Source organism: Aythya fuligula, chromosome 8, assembly GCF_009819795.1.
Source record: "Aythya fuligula isolate bAytFul2 chromosome 8, bAytFul2.pri, whole genome shotgun sequence".
Lineage (NCBI taxonomy): Eukaryota > Metazoa > Chordata > Aves > Anseriformes > Anatidae > Aythya > Aythya fuligula.
Genome location: NC_045566.1, coordinates 32,270,681 through 32,278,807, shown reverse-complemented (window position 1 = coordinate 32,278,807; position 8,127 = coordinate 32,270,681). Strand labels below are relative to the sequence as shown.

Genomic DNA, 8,127 nt, shown 5'->3' with positions numbered 1-8,127 from the left:
AGTGTACTTTTCACCTTTGGTCAGGAATCTGCTGAATTGGCAGGTTTCTTAATTGCAAGAGCTGGTTGTTGCTAATTCTCCCGTTTGTTGTATCTTTATAATGAATTCCAATGTCCAGTTTTGAGATTTATAGTCCTTACGTTTGTTTCTCTGTCCGTCTGCCGCTTCCTTATCATGAGTTTCAGTGTCTTGTTTCGAGATATACAGTCCATGTCTGGGGATTGTCCTTGCCTCCCCAATGCCTCCCCAATACCTCCTTAATCAGAGACAGGGCCCAAATCCCAGACACAGGCCCCAAACGCTAAAAATATGCCAAAAAAAGTATTAGTGCTGGTGCCAAATGTTACAGACAGGCCCAAAAGCCCGAGATGCTCAAGGCTGAGACGTAACTTGGCTTTCTGAATTACTGGAAAGCAGCTTTCATTCTCAGATAATTGTGTGCAGGCTAGATAGGATGGGGCTTCAGGCACCTCTTCACCTGAGGAAACACACTGCCATCAGGCACCGCTGTGCCAGACAAGCTTGTTCTGCTAGAACACCCTACTCAGATGCACTGTGGCATTCAAGTGAACTGCTTTCATGCAAATATAACGACTGATGTTACAACCCACCTTGCCTGTGGCACCTGATGAACAGAAGAGTAAGCCACCGCAGCGCTTCAAAACCATCCCTGCACGTGCCGCTCCTTGTCGCTCTCTGGCCTTATCTCATATCCTTATCCACTTCTGTGGAGAGTTTGCCACGGCACCTGCAAAGCAAGACAGACACCTTTCATAGTCACCTTGTGCTACTTGGTCATTCTGCTCCAACCCAGCTCATGACCAGCCCCTCTTCTTACACAGCTCTTCAGAGTGCAGTTTGCTCCTTTGAGCCTGTGCGAGACACCTGTGAAAGAAAAAGAAACGCATAGGCCGATGCAGCATCCAAAGACACAGCACAACTAGGTAAGTTACTCTCATCTGCTCCCTTACCTCTGCCGCTTACCAGCCCCCGAGGCAGATGCTTCAATCTACCCTCTTCAAACAGCTACAACACCTCTAAAAGACAAAGAGGGGATGCTTAGAGGAACAGTGAGACCTACAACACAACTGCTACATCTGTTCCTCACTCACCTTGCCAGAGGCAGCTCTGCGTGTGACGCCCCAGGTTGTACACTGCGTTACCTAACCCTTACCATAACCCTTACCTAACCCTTCTTACCCTTACCATTACCCAAATCCTTACCTTTACTTTTTCCTTACCCTTACTCTTTCCTTTAACTATAACCTTACCCTTACACTTCCCGTTACCCTAACACTTACCCTTACCATAAGCCGTACAATAACTTATATGTTCACTTACGCTTACACTTACCCTAGCAATTACTTGTACAATTACCCTAACCCTTACCCATACCTTTACGCTTACCTTACCCTTACCCTAAACATTACCCTTACCCTTAACCTAACCCTAAACCTTACCCTTATCCTAACACTTACCCTTACCCTTTCTGCTACACTTACCCTAAGCCTAAATCTAAACCTTACACTTACTCTTAACCTTAACCTTACCCTTAACCTTAACCTAATACTTACCCTTACGCTTCCCTCACCCTAACCCTAAAATTAACCCTTACCATTGCCCTAACACTTACCCTTAACCTAACCCTAACCATAACCCTTACTCTAACCCTTACCCTGACCCGTACCCTTACACTTACCCTAACCCTTCCTCTTACCCTTTCCCTTACCCTTACCATAACCTGTACCTTAACACTTTCTCGTACCCTTACCCTTAACCTTATGCTAACCCTAATCCTTACCATTACCATAACAAATACCCTAATGCTTATCCTTACCCTTACACTTGCCCTTACCCTTGCAAACAGCTGCAATGAGCTGTGTGTCCTCTGGTGTGCTGACTCCACCTCAGTTGCTACCTGCTCTACCACAGCTCTAAAGGGCTGTGGTATGGTCCTGCCTGGTGACAAAGAAGGCACCACGTAAGAAGCGGAGGTTCTGTCCTGGTCTCTTGCCACCAGATACTATTCTGTCCAAGTGAGAGCGTGGCTCATCTTCCCAAGGAGCACAGGACATCTCCTGACAGTTTTCTAGCCATCGCTAGGGGCTGGAGACCCACAGCGGGTCTTAGAGCGCCCCCCGGACCTTTCCAAACCAGCACGGTCACCTCCATATCTTGCCGGGTGACAGCTTGAACCACGCGGTGCCACTCAGCGGCTGCTGCCTCGGTCCCGTGCTCTGGCACACCGGCCCATCAGAAAAGTTGCCTTTCCAGCCCCTGGCCAGGTTAGGACAGCAACCTTCCTCTTCTTGGTCTGTGCTCTACCAGTGACCGAGAGTAGGAATGTCAGGGCATGTCTCTGCTGTCCTCCTTTGCCCTTTCATCAGGGAGCGTGATGGCATTTCAAGGCATCACCAAGTGGTCGGGCAAGATGCCAATGGCCCTGACAACACTGCAAGGAAGGCTATGTTTCTGCAAGTACAAGGACGGGGGGGTCGTGACCAGAGTCATTTACACACCAGAAGCCTTGTCCCCAGTATGCTGGATACCAGCGTGTGGATGACTCACACCGAGGTTCACCTGAGGTTTCTTACAATGCCTCAGCACTTTCTGGTGACTCACAGGTAAGCGCAAAGCGGTCTGCTGATGCCACCTTGCAATTAAAGGGCACTGCATGTGCCTCTCTGTCCCTTAGCAAGAGAAAACAAGCCAGAGCCTCTGGGTCAGTGTCCGGCTTGGGGTACAACTGAACTCCCCAGGAAAGCCTTCTCGCAGCCCCACATGCAACTAAACCCTCTGTGTTCGCTCTTTCGGAGCAACCCGAAACATAGCCCTACCTGGCATGGAAGAGCAGTTCAAAAGAGGGCCCCAGAAAAAACGTTCAAAGCCCCTTTCGCCCATCCAAAAGTGCCCCCAAAGGAAGGCTTTGGGTACAACTGAACTCCCCAGGGGAGCCTTCTCGCAGCCCCACATGCAACTGGACCCTCTGTGTTTGCTCTTTCTGAGCATCCCGAAACATAGCCCTACCCGGCATCGGAGACCTAACCCTACCTGTAACCCCGGATCTAACCCTACCTGTAGCCCCGGATCTAACCCTAACCCTTCCCCCTCCCACCCTAACCCTCCCCCCCCCCCCCCCCGACCCTAACAGCCCTGACCCCAACCCCAACCCTAACTCTAATAACCCTAACCCTAGTTCCCGAGAACTACATTTCCCGGTATGCTCTGGGCACCCAACATGGCCTCCCGGAAGTCCAGAGTCCAAGAACTACACCTCCCGGCATGGCCTGGGCACCTAACATGGCCTCCCGGAATCCGGGTGCCAGAAAACTACACCTACCAGCTTTCCCCAGGTAGCTGGCTTGGCCAGTCACAGGCCGAGTGTTCGAGAAATACATTTACCAGCACTCACTGTAACCCAAGCACTTACTGCCCTTTCAAAAAAGCCTCAAGCCCTAACACTAAAAAACTTCGAAACCCCTAGAGGCCTAACCCAAACTATTTACCACACTAAACCCCTGAAGTCCTATGCCTAAAAGCCCTAACCCAAACACTGAGGACGCTCAAAACCCAAACCCAAAACATTAGGATTCTCAAAGCCCTAAACAACAAAAGTAGAACGCTCAAAGCCTTAACCCCAAAATTAAGATGCTCAAAACCCAAAGCCAACCCAAAACAGTAGGATGCAAAAAACCTTAATTCAAAACATTAGGACACTCAAAACACAAACCAAAACCCAAAACTTTAGGACGCTCTAAACACAAACTGAAAACATTAAGACACACAACTCTAACCCAAAAATTAAGATGCTTAAAACCCAAAGCCCTAACCCAAAACATTAGGATGCTTAACACCATAACCCAAAACTTAAGATGCTTTGTTGTCGATGGAAGGAAGACACAGATGCTCAATATGAGTGAACAGTGAACTTCAACTTTAATGGATAGCTCAGTCGCCTTTTATCTAGTTTGAACATAATCAACTCATACATATTGCAAAAACTAAGCTCAGGATTGGCTAACATTTCCCGGTCTTTTCAGTTAGTTCCTCCTTCTTTTAGCCACCGTCCCGCCTTAGGGACTTTCCCCATCGCTCAAGGACATCGTGTCCTTGAGCCTGATTGGCTCTCAGCCAGCTGCGTACGTGCCAGACTCATGTGAGTTGAGTACGGTACTTCAATAGCCCATTGCCTCCTAACTGCCTAACATCCACATGTCCTATTTCACTTAACCATTCCTCCACAATGCTTAAAACCCAAAGCCAACCAAAAACAGTAGGATGTACAAAGCCCTAACCCAAGACAGTAGGACGCTCAAAACCCAAACCCAAAAAAATTAGGACGCTCAAAACCCTAACCCTGGAGAACCTAACCTGAAAAAAAAAAAAGAAAAAGAAAAAAAGGATCTTAAAACACTAACCCTAAATAACTGACCAAAAATAAAACTCTAGGACCCTAACACTAAAAAAAACTATAAACACTACAACGCAAAAAACTCTAAAACCCTAACACGCTAACCCTGAAACTCTTAAAACCCTAACTGTTAAAACTCCAACCCAGTTATACACCAGTCACCTCCCTTAAGGGATATAGAGAAGCTCTCTCAGATACGGCAGTCCTACCTCTCGTGCATGCAGCCAGAGGTCGGTCTCATTCTGGTGCTGATGGTGGTGGAAGCTGGGGCAACGGTGGTACTGGTGGAGATACCACAGCCACCGGAGGTGGATTGTAAGGATATGGAGGTGGTAGGTTACCCAACGGCTCCCGTTTATTATCTTTTTCTTTTTCCTGTTCTTCTTCTTCAAATTTCTTACCTGCTTTTAGTGTAAATATTGAGGCTGGAAAAGGACCTGAAGTCCTCCTGATCCATAATCCTGCATAATCACTTTCTTCCCGGCAAAAAGGTTCCTTCGAATTAACATATGTATTTAAGGCCTGACAAATACAGTTTTCAAAGGATCCAAAACAGGCCAAAAGACATGTAGTCTTAAAGGCTCCTTTGGCCATTCTATCACACAATACTGGACCATTTTTATTTACTTTTTCCTTTTCTGGGGCCCCTATCGTTCCAATTTTTAACTGTTATTCCTAATGGACTTTCTGGTGGTATGACTGGTAATTTGCTCCCTTTCTTCTGGTCTCTGGTCTTCGATTTTGTCTGACCCATCTAGGAATTTTACTATGGCAATTCCCACAGCCCTTGGTTACCTTAGTAAGAGTGTCTTGCAGGGGGTCGAGGACCTATCACACACCCACAAATCCTATAGGAATCGCTTCGGTCCTTCACCGGCCAAGTCCCTCACGGGAGATTGGAACCGGGGTTAGAAGACCTCCACAATCGCTTCGGAACTAAGTTCCGTCTCAGTCACACTCATACACACAGGCAACCGAATCCAAATCCCACCCAACTGAATGGTATACACTTTAAATGCTTACGACTCCGTCATCTTCGTTCGGATCTTCACACTTCACACATAGAAAAACAGGCAAAATAAAGTGCTGCAGCCAGAAAGGGAGATGGAAAAAAAAGAATCCAAAACTTTGCTTACATTTGTTCAGGTTCAAGATGCCATTAGTCCCGACCAGACTCGAACAGAAGCCACCAAATGGTGGGGCACCTCTCCTGGATCACATCAGAATTCAAGAACCAAAGCCCACTCGGACAAGCCCTCAGTTGTAATACATGACTGGGTCCCAAATAGGTTTGCAATTACAGTTTACAATTTATTAAATGAATACAGGTAAGCGAGCAGTTGCTCGCAAGCATTTCAACTCCCCCCCACACACACACATCTGCCAAACACCACAGAGATGACTGGGCCAGCTGCCCTTCAGTACGTGCCCAGAGGCAGACCGGATGTCTTCACCAACACAGTCCAGACAATGTATTAGTACATCCATGCACTGCCACGTTAGCTGTCATCACTAACTGCCAGGCAGGACAGCTCCAGACCAAACACATACACACAGGCACGCCACAAACACTATGAACAAAACACACAACACAAGGCGCAAGAAAAAGTGACCCCCAGAGGAAAGCCCTACGGCAAAAGCAAGTCAGAACAGGTGCTCTGCAGCAGACCCAAGGAGAGACTCAAATGTCACGACATGCGACTGGAAGCAACTGCCAGAACTGGGATGATGGAGGCCTAAAAAGCCTGCCTTTACGACAAGAGACCAGAAGAATGGGGACTGAAAACCCCGTAAGAAGACACTTAGGAAATCAATTCCCAAGCAGGAACTCCTGATGCGGCCCAAATGACTTCTGCAAGAGTGAGGATGGAAACAGATGTGATCTCAAACCGAATATGATGCACAAGACCTGAAACAGATCTGCACTTTAAGCAGCAACTGCAGGACAAGAAGTGCTCAGATCAGAGCCATGATGACAAAACAAGCCTTGAGGCCCTTCAGCACAGCTACCAAGTCGTCTGTCTAGTCAGTCCAGGGCAAAAAGCTAGGAGGATATCAAGACCCGAGAAGCACAGAACAGATGCTGCAGAAGCAACACTACATGACAGACAAACTGAAGGAAACTGTCCTGCATGGAGCTGGAGCACGCACTCACACTACAAAATAATCCCGCTTCTTCTATTAGCCTGGTGACCAAGCCACAAGCAGCCTGAACATGACCCAGCATGAGCCACCTTCACAGTGGCACCAAGTCTATTCAGCCAGCTGGCTCCATGCTGCTCTGACTCCCAGCTCCCATTAGCCACCCCAGATATGCAAATACCAGGTGCCCCCCAACTTAGCTCTCATGTTGCTGGATGGTAAAGTCCCTCCGCCTCAAGAAATACATAGGCACTGATTGTCATCTTAGTCAATTGCCAGGCTCATCATCAGCTGCAAAAACAGAGTACCAGCATTCACTAGCACTCCGGCCATGATGCCCACCTTCTCCACAATGCTGATTACTTCTGATGCTACATACGATTGTGCTCACCTGCTCCTCTCCAAATCCAAGCTCCAACAGTGCAGCCAGTATCATCCACACCACCTGGGAAAACAAAGGGATTAAATGATCATTGCGTTCACAACAAATCACCCAATGGTGGTTTTTTGTTGTTGTTGCTTGTGTGTGTGTGTTTCTTTTTTTTTTTTTAAATCTGCTTTAGCTCAACAACATGCAGAGTGCAGACAAGAGAACTGGGGTGTTTCTAAAAGCAACAATCCCCATGCTTTTGCTGCAGCTTTTAATATTAAAAGGACAATATGGCCCAGCAAGTAACTGGAACTTGCTTAACTGGAAATAGCTCAAACATTTTTTTACGTAGAAAGAAACATCTAGGTGCAGAACAGATTATGCGCCAAAACAATCAAACACCAAACAATCTTCCCTTTGCTTTGGATAAGGGATGACCAGGCTGACAACACTATCCTTCCCTCAGAGCTTCATGACATGAGGATTTCCCTTCCCTGTCCACGACTGCACAAAGCACCTGCAAAGACAAGAGAAAAGCATACTCTGAGGCACCTCACAGCCACAGCGTACCTGCTGCAATACCTCTCTTCCCAGCTCCGTTACTTCAGCTGCTCACCAGCTCTGAGATTCTTCGCTCACAGCGCCACAGCAAACTCTGCCCGGGCCACACAACACACACTACACAAGCTACATTGCTTAAGACACACAAGCTGGAATGTTCCCACCCAACAATCAGTCGCATCGCACAGGAAGGATGCCGCATACTCCTAGAAACCAAACCTACCAGTCCTGAGCAACTCCCCACCTCCTCCTGCCAATCACACTCAGCACACACACTATTTGCCACTTAAAAAAAAACAAAAAAACAAAACAAAGAAAAAAAACTTAGAACATGCACACACACACACAAAAAAAAAAACAGAGCTCCACAAATGCCAAAAAGACATGCAGACACAGCAGCCCCAGCAGGGGTAATCACAGACTTGCCCTTTGCAGATGAAAGAGGTGACTCTGATACAACCCTGCTCAGTCTCTTGGTAATGCTGCATCTATGCTGTCAAGCCACACGTAGCAGGTAAACAAGCTGGTTTTAGTCCTCTGGAGAATTACACAAGTAGGTTTATGCATCTAGAGATTAAAATATAGCTCAAAAACAGAAGCATATCCCACCATCCCAAAGAACAGTGAGCCAGCAACGTCTACT

At 47.3% G+C, this 8,127-nt stretch overlaps 1 long non-coding RNA gene across 2 annotated transcripts; it reads right to left on the bottom strand.

The window, feature by feature from the left end:
- Positions 1–317: 317 nt before the first annotated feature.
- LOC116491667 lies at positions 318–6,998 on the bottom strand. Of its 2 annotated transcripts, none has more exons than XR_004253510.1 (5): positions 6,945–6,998; positions 972–1,037; positions 839–885; positions 612–748; positions 318–478 (listed from the first exon to the last, which is right to left on the bottom strand). It is a non-coding gene; the product is annotated as an uncharacterized LOC116491667 (long non-coding RNA). The 2 variants fall into 2 exon arrangements; XR_004253509.1 differs by lacking the exon at positions 6,945–6,998 and adding an exon at positions 1,113–1,140.
- Positions 6,999–8,127: the final 1,129 nt, after the last annotated feature.